The sequence below is a fragment of the Helianthus annuus genome, chromosome 5 (genome assembly GCF_002127325.2).
Source record: "Helianthus annuus cultivar XRQ/B chromosome 5, HanXRQr2.0-SUNRISE, whole genome shotgun sequence".
In the NCBI taxonomy this organism is placed as follows: Eukaryota; Viridiplantae; Streptophyta; class Magnoliopsida; order Asterales; family Asteraceae; genus Helianthus; species Helianthus annuus.
The window spans coordinates 123689396-123708203 of NC_035437.2; positions in this window are offsets into that span (position 1 = coordinate 123689396).

Genomic DNA, 18808 nt, shown 5'->3' on the forward strand with positions numbered 1-18808 from the left:
ATGGAGATTAGGGTTGGGAAGTGATGTTTGGAGAAGAATTCAGATGATGATGGGATGATTGGATGGATTGGGGATGAACGTTGGTGGTATCTAGGCTCCAATAACTCAATTCAAACTAAACCAAGTGTAACCCCCGAAAAAGGACCCCAAGATGTGTTTTTAATCGTTAAACAATGAAACGGAACAAGAAAACCCGTCGGCACGCAGAAGGTGTAACACCCCGTGTTACCGAATGTCAAAGTCAAAGTCAAAGTCAAGATTGACTCCTTTGACCATAGTCAGTCTATTTTATGTTTGCATTTTCGTTAGTTGTATTATGTGGAGTAAGTGTTGTTAATCAAAGAAATCGAATGAATCGAATGTTCAAATCGATGTGAAACGCTAAACGACTGTGAATAGTAGGAAGTAACAATGCGATAAAGTCAATTAATCAATAATCGAGCCAATCTAATCATCATCGAACTCGAGACTCGAATTACGCAAATTCTGGTGTTAGTATACGCGTGTGTGTGTGCCTTATGTATTACTTGTGCATGTTTACTTTATGTGTGGTAATCAACCGAAACTCGAATCGAAACTCGAAACTCAATCGAACCCAATCAAAAGTCGAACTATGATAATTGGTGGCGAAAAGACAGCACGAGAAATAGGTGATTGTATGTTAGATATAGTGGTTGGGATTAAAAGTAATTTGAATAGGAAACTCTATCGTATTCTCATCAATCGCAATCGAAATCGAAATATCGAAAATCGTCACACCGAACGCTCAAAGCAGGCAGCTGAACGATCAGGCTCCCAGCCGATCGAACAGCCCAGCCGATCGGACTGCTGTCCGATCGGACAGGCTGTCTGATCGGGTACCTGATCGATCGGCCAGCCCTTTCCTCTTTTGGAAGCCTATAAGTACCCCTTGTCACTTTCAAACTTTCTACTTTTGGAAACCTCTGACCGACCAGCTCGTGCTCCCCTCCTTTTCTCAGATTTCTTCCAATTTCGGTAAGATTTCATCCTAAATCTTGTACTTTCTTGATCTATACACACTCCTACACCTTTCTATCTTTCAAATCTTACTTTTTAACCGTGAAATCATCAAGATTCAAGTGTTCAAGGATGATGTCATCATGGTGTTCTTGAAGAACTTCATGTTTTGGCTTCAATCCACCAAGAATCACTTGGATCTAGCCGATTTCCACATAAACAAACAAAGATCTATTGTAGATCTAAACATTTACACGGTGAAAAAGGATTGAAAAAATGCTTTCCAACTTTCTTTCAACTCTTTTACACTCAATGCCTTCAAACAGGTAGAAACGGGATTTGAACCGACTCACTTATCATCCTAGTAGTTGTGCGGTTCAAGATCCGGGTTCTATCCACGAGGTTCACCGACTCCGGGTTAAACGTTAAACTCCGTTCCGAACAGCTCACCGGCCGAATTTGGGTGATTCCTGTCTGAGCAGGAGAAACAAGTAAGAACGAGGGTTCTATGGTTCAACTCGCTGTCAAAATACCTCGGTATAACATCAAACAACCAAAGTAGCCAAGTGTTAGACGAACCGGCCGGCAGGTCAGGAAGCTGACCGATCGGGCTGACTGTCCGAACGGACAGCCCAGCTGATCGGATAAGCCAGCCGATCGACCAGGCCAACCGATCGGCTAGCACATGGCCCCACACTCTAACAGTTTCATGAAGTCTAGTATTGAACGAAGTGCTGATCGATCGGACTACGGTCTGATTCGAATTACTCTTCGGATCATGAGATACTATGCTTCAAACACTTAACTCGATTTGCAACTTGTTCAACACATTGGAGTGCCACCCGATCGGTCAAGCCGTCCGACCAGGTGACACTCTGATAAGAACTTGTTATTAAAGTACCTAACTGATCGGTTAAGCCGGCCGATCGAACGGTCCGTTCGATCGATCGACCTGAAAGGTAAGGATACTTCAATGTTTTCAAATACTACAACGAAAACCTCAAAAGGTCAAACCATCATACACAAACACATCCTTCTCAAAGGAAGAAACAATCCACTCGAACAGTCCATCCGATCGGCCTACTGACCGACCGGACAGACTGTCCGAACGGATTGGCTAACCGAACGATCAAGCCGTCCGATCGGACCTACCGTCCGATCGGCCAAGCTGTCCGACCCTCCAACACTTGTTTACGTTTTACGCGTTGCTTATCGTTATGCTATCGAACTATTCAGGCTAACCCTACTCTCAAGTGCTCCCTTCAATCCATCAATCACTGTGAGTATACTCGATCCCTTTTTGCTTTTAACACTTTTGGGTGTTACATACATTGCTTATACGAAATCACATCGAACACACTACTCAGTTATTTCAAACGCTAACTGTTACCGCATGTATTACATGACTAAATGAATGCTTGTTGTTATGTTTACGTGGAATGCTGTCTACCTGCCTTAACGACGATAGTACTATAGTTTGGACTCAGCACCCGTTCACACGGGGGTTGTTAAGGACAATTACTTGCATGGATTACGGTGGTAATCATGTATTGCGAACTGCCTCGGGCAGTCAACCCGCAGTCATTGGTATCGATAGATCCATGTCGATAATTAACATGCTTCGTTTTCCTCTGTGTACGTGCTGGTTATGTGTCACACCCTGGCTTTGCGGAAGCGTGGGTTTATTTGGTGTGACTTCTTAATACCATAGCATAATCACAACTATGCTATATGAAAATAAAACCATGATGTTCATCCATTTATTTCAAGCTTAAAAGGTAAAACACAACAACATTGTTTAAAAAGTCGACACATGCAACGGATTACAACATGACATAATAAAAATCTTGTTCATACGACACAACCATAAGACATGAATTAAAAACACAGTTTAAGACTTGTGACTCGTCCAGGCAAAAGTCACAATCCCTAAACTCGGATGACATCATTTCTCATACGCAGCTTGACGACATAGCATACCTTGCCAGATCCCTAATTTCCTGAAATACATGTAATTTGAAAAATCAGCAAAAGTTGAGCAAGTTCATGTAAAAGTGAGTATGTTTATAAATCGTTTAAGTACGTCCCAAAGTATAAATGTTCCTGGTATGTAGCAATTAAGGAAAAGAGATCACCACTGGGTTGCAAAGCCACTGGTATGTGTGAAGTGATGAAGGAAAACTCAAACCTAGCAAATTTGTACCGGGCCTCGGCTGTAAGACACAGTCACCTCTATGGGCCTCCCCGGCCTCACGGGTGTGGGCTCGCTACACCCAAATAGATCTATCACTCTTGTGTCCCTCGGTCCTAACAACGAGGATTAATGGCTTTAAGTGTTGTACCCACCACTCACATGATCTGAACGTCCTAACCCTCCTTAAGCTAACCATACCATATATAAAAATGTTCTAAATAATTGTAACATGTATTTCACCCCCGAAGTTATAAAACTGAAAACAGTTAAGAGAAAAGGGGACATGAACTCACAGAAGTGCATCTCGTGAAATAGTCGATCCCAAATCAACCTGCTGCGTGACGACCTACACGTACTAATTCCTATTAGACGGACGAGCGTGCCTTAGCTTAAGGTTTAACGTTTTTGGGAAATAGTTATACAACTATTTCGTATTTTACACTTCTTAATTATTTTATAAGTATATTCCTTCCCAATGATGGGGGTAGTAATACATGTGTGCTTTATAATTCCAAAAATATATTTTTAAGTCTCACTTGAAAATATATTTTAATCACTTTGTGTAAAATGCTTTATTTTTTCAAAATATATATATTTTTCCCAAAAACATTATATTTTATTTCGTAAGTTTTTCCAAAATAATATTTTCACAAAATGTACAAATAAGAGTATTTTTCTGAAAAATACATAAGTTACATTTTTAAAGTTCGCGTTGTATTACGATACTTATATAACTTAAATATTTATTTTGTGAGAGCGTTGATATTATTTTGGAGTCGAAATTTCACGGTGTTTTCATGTTATATTATTTTTATCCCAAAAATAATATATATCTAGTTCACAAAATAATCACATAATCACACAAGCGTCTTATTATAAAATATCTATTCTAAATATATATTTAACAAGTTTTATTTACGAAAATCCACCTCCGGTACTTGGTATTTTGTAATAAAAATCATGGCGAAATTTATTTTTGAAAACAAGTTAAAAATTATATTTGTAAATATTTGTTAGAAAAATATTTCTAAGTGTTATATTTCTGGAAAAATTTCGCCAGAGTTTCCTCTGTAAATGGAGGTGTCCATGCTTTTAGCATATCATTTTCTTTTCAAAAACCAATCAACAATCATCAACCAACAATATTTAATCACTAACCTTGACAAAATAAGACTAAATCATAAACTCATGAACTTGAAGGTTTTGTAAAAATATGTAGTAAATTACCATCATATTTAGTATGTCTTATTATCTTTAAAAACATGATTAGTTTCTTGAAAACTTTATTTTTAAAAAATCTGAAGTTTAACAACTTCTAGTCAAGCTTTACAAAAATATTTTCTTGTTGAATTTTCTTGTTACACAAGTGTTTACACACTTGTTTATTTACCAAAAATGCTTCTAGTTCATAAAATATCCGGGTTTTAACAAAACTAGTATCTTCCGCTTGGTTCTCCCGAAAAACCACTTGTAGATCTTTAGATCCACAAGTTTACAACTTCATTTTACAAGAAAACTTATGTTTATTCAAGTTCAAGGCTTATGAATGGATGGATCCATCATCTTTCAACTTTCTAACTTTTACATCCCACTAGTTCATGCTCTTAAACATGAACTAGTATGTCTAGATGATGATCCGTCTTGTTCCTACTAACAAACAACATCAAATAATCACAACTACACAAGATCTACAGGATTTACACACATAACTTCTCTTTATCCACCCTTTATCACTTTATGTTTAAGTCTTGTTCATGTTCTTTAGTGTTTCTTAATTTTTCACCATTAAATCATCTATTAACCACAAAAAACAAGATCAAGATGATGATTAGAAACACTTACTACTAGCACAAGGCTAAGGAAGAAAAAAGGCGTAAAAGCGGTGGATAAAAGGAAACTAGAGTGGTTCTTGAACTTCCGAGAGCACCGAGCTTAGTTGTTGGACTCCTTGCTTCTTTGTATGTATGAGAAATGGTTGTATGGAGGTTGGATGGTGGTGAGATGGTGGTTGATGGTGGCGGTCGTGAGGGTGTAGAGGGGTGTAATGATCTTGTTACTAATTTGGTTAGGATTTAAGTATTTAGTTAGTATATTAAGTGTGTTGTTTAATACAAGGTGTGTTAGGGTGTTCGGGGACCCTAACTAGCTCAGAAAAGTAAAAACTATGTGTTTGGCAATATTTTTATGTTCCGGGTAAAGTCCGGTTGTTCGGTTGGATATTGATCCGTTAAAGTGCTAAATAAAGCTTTTAAGTGTCTTTTATATTGTTTTAGTGACACATTAAATTTCCCAACACTTTGGAAAGTGTCTAGGACTATTTTACCAAGTTTTTGCACTTAACTAGCTTTGTTAAATGCTGAATTTTTGTATGTAGTGCAAGATTTTGTAATTAAAGTGTGTTTTAGGCACTTCCAATCACTATAAATATCTCCTAGTGACGCACTTTAATGGTCCCCACCTCCCTACACTCCCTACTAGTGTAGTAATCTATTCCCGGCTCATACTGGCCTCAGAAACAATGTCTGTCTAGTGCTGACAATGTCTGCATGTTTACTGGGTTATCCGCTCACTGTGCTAACTGTGCTTTTGTGCATCAAGTTTGTCACTATTGTTTGTGTGTAATAAATGGAGTGACAGTAATAAAGTATGATGCATGAGTATGTATATATCAGAAAGCAGAAAGCAGTTTATTCATAATTGTAATCAAGCACAGTAATTAAGCACTAATTAAATATTAATTAATTTGTACGGATACCTAGATTTGTGAGGGTTGTCACATTCTCCCCCCGTTAAGAAAATTTCGTCCCGAAATTTTAGGCTCTGCTTCTAGTTGCAGGGGTCTTAGGAAATAAATGGGGGTACTTTTCTTTCATGCGATCCTCACGTTCCCATGTGTATTCTGGACCATGTCTTGCATTCCAACGAACTTTGACGAGTTTGACACTACTCCTGCGCGTTTTATTAATCTTCCAGTCAGTAACCTCAACTGGTTCCTCAACGAAGTGGAGTGTGTCGTCGATATGAATTTCGTCAGCAGGAATGACAACTGTCTCTTGTGTTGGACTCTTCTTCAAGTTTGATACATGGAATGTATCATGAACACCATTAAGATCAGCAGGTAAGTCCAACTTGTACGCTACAAGCCCAATCCTTTGCAGGAGTCTGAATGGGCCGATGTATCTGGGATTTAACTTTCCACGCTTTGCAAAACGTGCCACACCCTTCCAGGGTGATACCTTCAATAAAACCATGTCTCCTACCTCAAACTCCAGAGGTTTCCTTCTTCTATCCGCATAACACTTTTGTCGATCGCGAGCCGCCTTGATGCGATCTCGGATCTGAGCAATCTTGTCTGTGGTTTCCTGGACCACTTCAGGACCAACTAACTGTCTATCACCTGCGTCAGCCCAACAAATCGGTGATCGACATTTGCGTCCGTAAAGAGCTTCGAACGGTGCGGCTTGAATACTTGCGTGATAACTGTTACTGTATGAGAATTCAACCAATGGTAGGTGAGTATCCCAACTCCCACCTAAATCCATAACGCAAGCTCGCAACATATCTTCTAATGTCTGGATCGTTCGTTCGCTTTGTCCATCGGTTTGTGGGTGAAAAGCCGTACTTAGGTTCAACTGAGATCCGAATGCTTCTTGGAAGGATTGCCAAATCCTTGACACAAACCTTCCGTATCTATCAGAGATGATCGAGAGAGGCACCCCATGACGTGCAACGATCTCTCTCATATATATCTCAGCTAATTTGCTCATGTTATCCTTCTCTCTGATAGGCAAGAAATGTGCAGATTTCGTTAACCGGTCTACTATTACCCAAATAGTATCGTGACCTTTGGGTGTTCTTGGCAGCTTGTTATGAAATCCATTGAAATCTGTTCCCATTTCCATTTGGGTATTTCAGGTTGCTGCAGAAGTCCTGAAGGCTTCTGGTATTCGGCTTTTACCTTGGCGCACGTTAAACACTTGCTAACATAAACTGCTACATCGCCTTTCATCCTAGGCCACCAATAGAAGTCCTTAAGATCTTGGTACATCTTATCCGCTCCTGGATGAATAGAGTACCGTGACTTGTGAGCTTCATCAAAAATAACCCTTCTCAATCCACCAAACAGAGGAACCCAAATCCGTCTCATGAAACATAAAGTTCCTTCCTCATTTGGTACTAACTGCTTCTCCATCCCATGGAGATATTCCTCTTCAATGTTCCTCTCTTTAAGGGCTTCTTTCTGTGCGGCACGGATGCGCAATGAAAGATCTGTCTGGATAATCATCTCCAAAGCCCTAAACCTTATGGGCTTCATCCTTTCTTTACGACTTAGGGCATCAGCGACCACATTCGTCTTCCCTGGGTGATACTTGATCTCACAGTCGTAGTCGTTCAATAATTCGACCCATCATCTTTGTCTCATGTTTAGCTCTTTCTGGTGAATATGTGTTGCAGACTCTTATGATCCGTGAAGATTGTACACTTCGTACCATATAAATAATGTCTCCAAATTTTCAACGCGAATACCACTGCGCCTAGCTCCAAATCGTGTGTGGTATAATTCTTTTCATGGACCTTCACCTGGGGTGACGCGTAAGCTATAACCTTCTGGCGCTGCATCAGCATACATCCTAAACCTTGACGCGAGGCGTCACAATATCCCACAAAATCATCTGTTCCCTCTGGTAGCGATAAAATCGGTGCATTACAAAGCTTGTCCTTTAACAACTGAAACGTTTCTTCTTGTTTGATTCCCCAATCAAACTTCTTATCCTTCTGCGTGAGGGAAGTCAAAGGTTGAGCGATCTTTGAAAAATCCTCAATGAACCTTCGATAGTAACCAGCCAAACCTAAGAATTGCCGAATCTCGGTTAGCGTCTTTGGAGTCTCCCAATTCTTTATCGCTTCAATCTTGGTGGGATCCACATGGATTCCATCTCCATTAACCACATGTCCAAGAAATTGGACTTCGCGTAACCAAAAGTCGCACTTCAAGAATTTGGCATACAACTTTTCCTTTTTCAGTAGCACCAAGATAGCTCTCAAAAGTTGTTCGTGCTCGTCCTTCGTCTTCGAATAAATCAAGATATTGTCGATGAACACAATCATGAACTTGTCGAGGTACGTCTTACAAACTCTGTTCATCAAATCCATGAAAACAGCTGGCGCGTTTGTCAACCCAAACGGCATTACCAGAAACTCGTAAGGTCCGTATCGAGTTCTAAAAGCAGTCTTGGGAATACTTTCCTCTTGAATTCTCAGCTGATGGTAACCTGATCGCAAATCGATCTTCGAGTAGAAACTTGAACCTTGCAGCTGATCAAATAGGTCATCAATCCTTGGCAGAGGATACCTATTCTTGATCGTCAACTTGTTCAACTCCCGGTAGTCAATACACATACGGAAACTACCATCCTTTTTCTTAACAAACAAAACTGGAGCTCCCCAAGGCGAGAAGCTTGGTCTGATGAATCCCTTGTCTAACAACTCTTGAAGTTGCGTCAACAACTCCTGCATCTCTGAAGGGGCAAGTCGATAAGGTGCCTTAGCCACAGGCGCGGCACCTGGAACTAAGTCACTGTGGAACTCCACTTGTCTTTGGGGTGGCAATCCTGGAAAGTCTTCTGGAAAGACTTCAGGATATTCCTTTACTACAGGGATGTCTTCGATCTTCGGCTCAGCAGCTTCCTTATCCACGATGTGTGCCAAGAAGCCAACACATCCCTTCTGTAAACACTTTCGGGCTTTCAGACAGCTGATGATTCTCAGAGGTGTATCGTGCTTCTCTCCGTGAACCACGATCGTCTCTCCATCTTCTATTGGGACGCGAATTATCTTTTCGTGACAAATAATCTCAACCTTGTTGCTCGACAACCAATCCATCCCTACTACCATGTCAAAGCTTCCCAACTCGACTGGTAGTAGATCCAAAGTGAACTCACGCTCTCCCAGCTCGATTACACAACCTCTGACGACTTCATTTGCTTTAACTAGCTTTCTATTAGCCAGTTCAATTGAGTACGGAATATCTAATTTACTAGCAGCTAACCCAAGCATACTCTTAAATTCTAACGACACAAAGCTAAAGTCGGCACCAGTATCAAACAGAACAGATGCAAAGCGTTGATTTATAGGGAACGTACCAGTGACAACGTTGGGATCCTGGCGCGCTTCCCTCGCTCCTATGTTAAACACTCTTCCACGGGCTTGATTCAGTTTTGGGCATTCCTTCTTAAAGTGCCCAATATCCCCATAGTTGAAGCATCCGGGTCCTCGACCATTCCCATTTCCATTTCCATTTCCATTTCCGTCCCGATTTCCGTCTGCTCCCCGGTTTCCAGCTTGATTCGCAACATTCCCACGATTACTGTTTCCTCCATTATTCCCTTGCGGTCGGTTTCCATTACCACCGCGGTTGTTGTTACCGAAACCCCTTCGGCCACCCTGGCCTGAACCAACCCAGCAAGTATCCTTCAAGTGGCCAATTCTCCCACAAGTTTCACATTTTCTATTTCTACACTGACCAGCATGATGATACTGGCATAATCCACACTTGGGCAGAGTGCCCATGTAACCCTTTCCTTTATTCTCAACACCGGTTGCAGCCTTGCCGGTGTGCTTGATTCACCTTTCTTGTTCACATTGCTTGTACCTTGTTTGAAGTTCGAAAATTTCCTTTTATTTTCACTGGATAACTCCACGTGAGTCTCCTTCTTCTTCTGCTCAGAATTCGAAAACTTGTTCAATCGAATGGCTTCCTCAGTAAGAGCCACACTGAGATCAATTGCTTCTGTGATTGTTGCAGGCTTAGACGTGGTAACCATACTCATGATCTGAGGTGCCAATCCCCAGATAAAGCGCTCGATACGTTTGAACTCGGTGTAACCATGTATGTCACTACATGGGACAAATCATGGAATCTCTGGACATACTCCGCAATCTTGGGACCTTCCATTTTCAGGTGCCAGAATTCAGTCTCCAGCTTCTGAATTTCAGCACGTGAGCAATACTTCCTTCTCATGAGCTCCTTCAGCTCATTCCATGACATTGCATAAGCAGCAGCTTCACCAAGAGTTTGCACTTGCAAATTCCACCAAGATAGGGCTCCATCCAGAAATAGCCCTGAGATGTAGGTCACTTGTTGCTCGGGAGCACACTTGCTCATTCTGAGAACAGATTCTGTCTTCTCAGCCCACCTTACAAACGCAACAGCACCTCCTATGCCGTCGAAATTCACGGGCTTGCAATCGAGAAATTGCTTGTAAGTGCATCCTGCACATACGTTTGATTTTACAAATGGTATTAGCGTACGTGCTATAAATATCCAAATGTATCATAGTATATCTCAAACGACTTAACATTACCATTCGGTGGACTGTTATTGCCGTGGTTTTGAGAGATATTTCCACTTGGTTCTGCATGAGAAGCAGCGTATTGCGCGATAGCAACGGCAATGATTCCTTGAAGTTCTGCCTCATTAGTGGGCATGCGCGGATCACGTCTTGGTGGCATCTTCTAAAAGATGTTTCACGTTGGTCAGGTCATAGTAAGTAAATGATATACGTACGCAACAACAATATCAAGCACATAACATCTCATGTTACAAATAAATCAAGCACATAACATCTCATGTTACAAATATTAAAACAATAAATCCAACATCACATATAATGAGAATACTGCGATTGCGCTATCATAAATCAAGACCACAATATTGTTTACAAGCTTTGTAACTGTATCGTACATCAAAAGTGACTAAGGGCCACATTGCCCTTGTCTGATCTGTCTAGTCAACTACAACAACAATAAAAAACTAAACACCAAAAGTAATGTCATCAAAATGCGGTCTCCAAAAAGCTGTATAGTCTGCACAATCGTGGTCCTCTCACCAAAAGTCTACCTGCGTCGAGTCAAAATGCCTATGCTGATGGCGGAGGAGGAGGAGGAGGAGGAAAATGAGAGTAATACAGGCGTCGCATATGTAACCAGTCCTGCTCTAAAGCACGACAGACGCGCAACAAATATGCAATCTGCTGCTCGGAAGTCCAAAAGCGAGCGTCTGAGTCGGGGGAAAGTGGACGCGGAGGGTGTGATGCTGCAAACGGGGTCTGACAATGACAGGATGGACGTGGAGCTCTTTCCAAATCCTGAATACGACGTGTCAATGCCTCCTGCTGTATCATCAAGGAAGTAAGGATGTCGTCCGTAGAGTACCCAACATGGTATGGGTGATACGGATCAGACAGTGGCATGATAGGGGGCGTAGTCCATAGAAATGGCTCGCTCGACGGAGTGAAGGACGGTGCAGTAGGTGGTGTAACAGTGGGAAACTGAGACGTGAATGGAAAAGGTGATGACAACATGGGTGGAACAGGAATAGGCGGCTGCCTAGATGACCCCTCTCCAGGAAGCGGTGGCGGTATGTCCTGAAGGAACGTAACAGGAAGATCTGTGCGATGAGCATCTGTGATGTGTGGGGGAATCAGGGGGATATCAGTGGATGCTGAAATGGGTGCTGAAACAGGGGCTACTGGTGGTGTAACAGGTCGCACAAAAGGTGGGTAATCGTCATCGTCATCGATCCACCCGTTACGGGTGTCGGCGTAACGTGGATCTATATAGGTAGCAAAAGGTGCACGGTCAAACAGCTCCGGCACAGGATCAGGAAATGGTGCAACAACAGGATCCTCTATCAAGAGTGGAGCGTCAACAGGAGCGTTAACAATATGATCATCCACCAACGGTGGAGCAACAACAGGATGATCAGCAACAATGGGTGCAATGGCTGGTGCATCATCATGAACAAGGTCATGCTCTAATGCAGGATCAGGAGCAACGACCGGCTCAGGGGCCACGACAGGCTCGGGGTCAACAAAATCCATATCAAAATCAGCGGGATCATCAAACAAAGGATCGATAGGGGCTACAGGCTCCTCTAGGGGCTGGTCTAAGTGAATGAACTCGATATCCTGGTCAGGATCAAAACCAGGGGGAAAGACAGGGTCAAAATCATCATCAACATCGTGATCAAACTCAAAGTCGTGTGCGGGAGCAGGTGCAGCTGATAACGCCATGTCAGGGTCGGCGTCTGAAGAGTGATGCTGCACTCCCTGAGCGTGTAAGGACGCAGATGCCACAGACTCAAAGGAATCTGGGACAGGTGAATCAGCTGGAAGCTCCTATGCAGGGGCCTCAGCGATGGGAAGAATGACGTCAGCAACAATAGGGGCCCCACCCTCATGGTCAGCCTTAGGTAGGTCCTTCTCAAACAGATCGATGTCGTCGTCAGAAACAACATCGAGTGGCATATATACGACTGGATAAGCAGCAAGCGGTATAGGAGCAGGGATCACAGCAAGTGGTAAATCCCTGGCGGGAAGGCCATCAACAGGCTCAAATCCGACGTCAGGTAGCGCGAACGGCTGGAAATCGTCGTCGTCAGTGCTGGTGGTGTCCGAGGTGTAGACCTCTCGCTCTGACGGAATCTCGTCATCTGATACGATCGCCATGGGATCTAAGGTGTCCGAAACTCCCGTGTCTGAGGATGATGGCATGATGTGTGTAACACAACCACACATGTGCACAAATAATCAACATATAATCAAATAAACATGTTAGTCCAAAACTCCCCTTCAATCCATCAATCACTGTGAGTATACTCGATCCCTTTTTGCTTTTAACACTTTTGGGTGTTACATACATTGCTTATACGAAATCACATCGAACACACTACTCAGTTATTTCAAACGCTAACTGTTACCGCATGTATTACATGACTAAATGAATGCTTGTTGTTATGTTTACGTGGAATGCTGTCTACCTGCCTTAACGACGATAGTACTATAGTTTGGACTCAGCACCCGTTCACACGGGGGTTGTTAAGGACAATTACTTGCATGGATTACGGTGGTAATCATGTATTGCGAACTGCCTCGGGCAGTCAACCCGCAGTCATTGGTATCGATAGATCCATGTCGAGAATTAACATGCTTCGTTTTCCTCTGTGTACGTGCTGGTTATGTGTCACACCCTGGCTTTGCGGAAGCGTGGGTTTATTTGGTGTGACTTCTTAATACCATAGCATAATCACAACTATGCTATATGAAAATAAAACCATGATATTCATCCATTTATTTCAAGTTTAAAAGGTAAAACACGACAACATTGTTTAAAAAGTCGACACATGCAAGGGATTACAACATGACATAATAAAAATCTTGTTCATACGACACAACCATAAGACATGAATTAAAAACACAGTTTAAGACTTGTGACTCGTCTAGGTAAAAGTCACAATCCCTAAACTCGGATGACATCATTTCTACTACGCAGCTTGACGACAAAGCATACCTTGCCAGATCCCTAATTTCCTGAAATACATGTAATTTGAAAAATCAACAAAAGTTAAGTGAGTTTATGTAAAAGTGAGTATGTTTATAAATCATTTAAGTACGTCCCAAAGTATAAATGTTCCTGGTATGTAGCAATTAAGGAAAAGAGATCACCACTGGGTTGCAAAGCCACTGATATGTGTGAAGTGATGCAGGAAAACTCAAACCTAGCAAATTTGTACCGGGCCTCGGTTGTAAGACACAGTCACCTCTATGGGCATCCCCGGCCTCACGGGTGTGGGCTCGCTACACCCAAATAGATCTATCACTCTTGTGTCCCTCGGTCCTAACAACGAGGATTAATGGCTTTAAGTGTTGTACCTACCACTCACATGATCTGAACGTCCTAACCCTCCTTAAGCTAACCATACCATATATAAAAATGTTCTAAATAATTGTAACATGTATTTCACCCCCGAAGTTATAAAACTGAAAACAGTTAAGAGAAAATAGGGACACGAACTCACAGAAGTGCGTCTCGTGAAATAGTCGATCCCAAATCAACCTGCTGCGTGACGACCTACACGTACTAATTCCTATTAGACGGACGGTCGTGCCTTGGCTTAAGGTTTAACGTTTTTGGGAAATAGTTAGACAACTATTTCGTATTTACACTTCTTAATTATTTTATAAGTATATTCCTTCCCAAGGATAGGGGTAGTAATACATGTGTGCTTTATAATTCCAAAAATATATTTTTAAGTCTCACTTGAAAATATATTTTAATCACTTTGTCTAAAATGCTTTAGTTTTTCAAAATATATATATTTTTCCCAAAAACATTATATTTTATTTCGTAAATTTTTCCAAAATAATATTCTCACAAAATGTACAAATAAGAGTATTTTTCTGAAAAATACATAAGTTACATTTTTAAAGTTCGCGTTGTATTACGATACTTATATAACTTAAATATTTATTTTGTGAGAGCGTTGATATTATTTTGGAGTCGAAATTTCACGGTGTTTTCATGTTATATTATTTTTATCCCAAAAATAATATATATCTAGTTCACAAAATAATCACATAATCACACAAGCGTCTTATTATAAAATATATATTCTAAATATATATTTAACAAGTTTTATTTACGAAAATCCACCTCCGGTACTTGGTATTTTGTAATAAAAATCATGGCGAAGTTTATTTTTGAAAACAAGTTAAAAATTATATTTGTAAATATTTGTTAGAAAAATATTTCTAAGTGTTATATTTCTGGAAAAATTTCGCCAGAGTTTCCTCTGTAAATGGAGGTGTCCATGCTTTTAGCATATCATTTTCTTTTCAAAAACCAATCAACAATCATCAACCAACAATATTTAATCACTAACCTTGACAAAATAAGACTAAATCATAAACTCATGAACTTGAAGGTTATGTAAAAATATGTAGTAAATTACCATCATATTTAGTAGGTCTTATTATCTTTAAAAACATGATTAGTTTCTTGAAAACTTTATTTTTAAAAAATTTGAAGTTTAACAACTTCTAGTCAAGCTTTACAAAAATATTTTCTTGTTGAATTTTCTTGTTACACAAGTGTTTATACACTTGTTTATTTACCAAAAATGTTTCTAGTTCATAAAATATCCGGGTTTTAACAAAACTAGTATCTTCCGCTTGGTTCTCCCGAAAAACCACTTGTAGATCTTTAGATCCACAATTTTACAACTTCATTTTACAAGAAAACTTATGTTTATTCAAGTTCAAGGCTTATGAATGGATGGATCCATCATCTTTCAACCTTCTAACTTTTACATCCCACTAGTTCATGCTCTTAAACATGAACTAGTATGTCTAGATGATGATCCCTCTTGTTCCTACTAACAAACAACATCAAATAATCACAACTACACAAGATCTACATGATTTACACACATAACTTCTCTTTATCCACCCTTTATCACTTTATGTTTAAGTCTTGTTCATGTTCTTTAGTGTTTCTTAATTTTTCACCATTAAATCATCTATTAACCACCAAAAACAAGATCAAGATGATGATTAGAAACACTTTCTACTAGCACAAGGCTAAGGAAGAAACAAGGCGTAAAAGCGGTGGATAAAAGGAAACTAGAGTGGTTCTTGAACTTCCGAGAGCACCGAGCTTAGTTGTTGGACTCCTTGCTTCTTTGTATGTATGAGAAATGGTTGTATGGAGGTTGGATGGTGGTGAGATGGTGGTTGATGGTGGCGGCCGTGAGGGTGTAGAGGGAAGGAGAGAGTTGTTTGTTAGGTTTTCCATCAAGATTTAAATCTTTTATTTTAGAAATGTTAATTTCTGTTAATTTGAAAACCTGTTTGATCATTTCAGTTTTGACACTTCTTATTGGAAATTCCTTATCAGAATATAATTTGTCTGAATCATTCAAAGTATAAGCTACTTTGATTGATCCATCATTCAAATTAGATTTCGATAACAGGAATTCTTTATTGTAAACCCTTTTAACCGGTGAACTCGGATTCTTTTCTGACGAACTCGGACTTTCAGATTTAGACTCCGGTTTAGACTCCTCATCCATATCCAATACCTGATCGACCACTTTCTTTAACAACTCACACTCATGATCAGTGTCAGGCACTGTGAATATGACATCAATATTATCTGGTAACTCATCAATGATTTCAGACTTTAACTTGATGTTGAGATCCTGATTTACACGTTCCTCATTTGGCTTTCTGGGAGAATAAATTTCATAGATTGGGGGCGGACATCTGTTATACTTAACACTTTTTTCTTACCAGTATCAGTATCTTCAGTCTTTTCCTCCTTGAATGCTTCAAGACCTGTAACAGTAGGATAAACTCTGTCAATCAAATAATCACATGTTGTATAGCTCAACAGTAATCGTTTAATCCTTTCACTCTCAATCTTCTCAAGCTCTAAATCCTGCTTCGGCTTAACACAGTCTTCAATATACTCATTGATGACTTTCTGCTTCATCATTAATGTCGAGTTCATTTTTGTCATTGCATTTTCAATTTCTGAATTCGTTCTTTTTAGACTATCAACTGTTTTGTTCAGCACATCATATGATTCCTTCACATACTTCACATCAGACAGTAAATCTTCTTTAATCTTCTCTGATTCAGCAATCTTCTTATCTTTCTCCTCACACGCTTTGCAAGATTCTAAACACTTCAAACATGGTTTTTCAACTTCAACCACTTTTTCAATTATCTTTTCAACCTCGACGATTTTCTCAACTTCAACGATTTTCTCTATAATCTTTTCAACCACTGGTTCTTCAGATTCTATTTTAGCTTTCTGTCCCTCAGCTTCCTTTGTTGAATTTTCTTCAACTTCTGCTTTCTCAGCCTCTACTTTTGCTTCTTCTTCTGCAGCTTTTCTTGCTTCTGTCTTTTCCCATTTTCTTTTCAATCGAGCAGCTCTTTTTTCTTTCAGCATCTCGATCTTTTCTGCAAAAAATAAATTAAAACTATCAGTATCTAAACCTCTCCTAGCTTTTTCAATATATTCTTCTTCATCATCGGTATCTGCATCAACTCCCAATTCTGGAAAAATCGGTATTCTTTTCGGTTTAGATTTGACAGAAGTTTCCTCCAAGATTCGAGCAACAAAAGCCGAGCTTAAGTGTGGATTTTCTTGAACGTCTTTATCCCAGCTAAAACCTGCAGCCATTTTCTCATCATCTTGATCAATGATACCAAAATAAGCTTTTTTATTTGCATCTTCGATCATTTTCTTTTTTCCATCATCAATGGCCCGAGCATGTGCAGTTTGTGGATGTTAAACAAGTTGATGATAAGTTGACTTTTGATAATAATTGTTCTTTTCACTCTGATCTTGTCTTCCAGCTTCATTGTTACATTCTCGCTTAAAATGTCCTTTTTCTCTGCATCAGAAAAACGTAACTTTTGATTTATCAAATCCTATTGGAGATTTACCAACATCACGAAGATCATCTCTACCAGTAACTTGTGTAAACTTTTCTGCTCTTCTAAACGCACTGGCTAAACACCATTTGATATCCATCAAATCAAGCTCTTCTGCATCAATTTGGTCATAATCCTCTTTGGTAAGCATAGGATTTCCAATTCTTCCTGCAATCAGACTTTCATATGACTCTAACATAGTAGCAAGTGATGCCATATGTTGTTTTGCAACTTCTGGAGAAAGATTGTGACCGTTTTGAAAATTCAAAGTGACATTGCATTGCAAATTTTAACCGTTGAAATTTATTGAAATTTTTGACTGAGAACTTGAAGTTGTAAAATTCGGATTAAAACTTGAATACGAAGACAAATTTCCATCACTTTGAGTCACATTACCACCCTTTGTTCCATACGAACTATCAACACTGAAACCAGTCTGAATCTTAGGACTTGAAGTAGCCTCAAATTTGTTTCCCCTATAATACAAGCTGACATCTTGTTGAGCATTTGGATTCGTCATGATAACAGTTTTCTGAATATCCAATTCATGCTCTTCAATTTTCTGAATGAACCGTGCCAAATTCATATTCTCAGACTTCCTCATGTGTTTCACAATCATCAAATAAGTTCCCCACTTATGCTGTGGTAGCGCTTCAGCTAGTTTATCAACCCACTCCTCATCATCTTTCTTTATATCTAATCTTCCCATTTCCAAAACAATATGAAAATATCTGTCGATGGTTGTTTTTGTTGATTCACCTTCGAAAGCTACAAACATATCAAATGATTTCTTCAGTAACGCCTTTCTGTTTTTAATCATATCTGCACTTCCTTTGAACTTTTGAATCAATGCATTCCAAATCGATCTAGCAGTTCCCTCATGTTGAAGCAAAACAAAGATATCTTCCTTTACCGCTTGTTGTAGAAGACTAATCATCATTTTCTCACTTGTATATTTCAATTTATCACTCTCTGAAAAATCACAAAAAGCTTTTTCAAGCCCACCTTCGTTTTTCGGTTTCTCGTAATCTTTGTTTAAAGCACACCATATGTCACGAACCCCGACCCCACCCTGGACGGGATCGGGAGCCGCGAGCAGCCAAGTGGTACCGGTGGTTATTTTAAAAACATTGCAGCGGAAATTTCATCAGGACCGTGAGTTAGGAAAAATATCAGAGTTTTGAAACACCGGATTTTATTTATTAAATAGATGGGATAAACCCATGTTTTGAAAGGTAGCTTTAATATGGGATAAACCCGAATACATAAAATAACTTTTCTTAATTTTAATTGAATTGATAAATTAAGCCACTTCTGTAAGCCTTTTTGGTGCCGTATCCAACTCTTATTC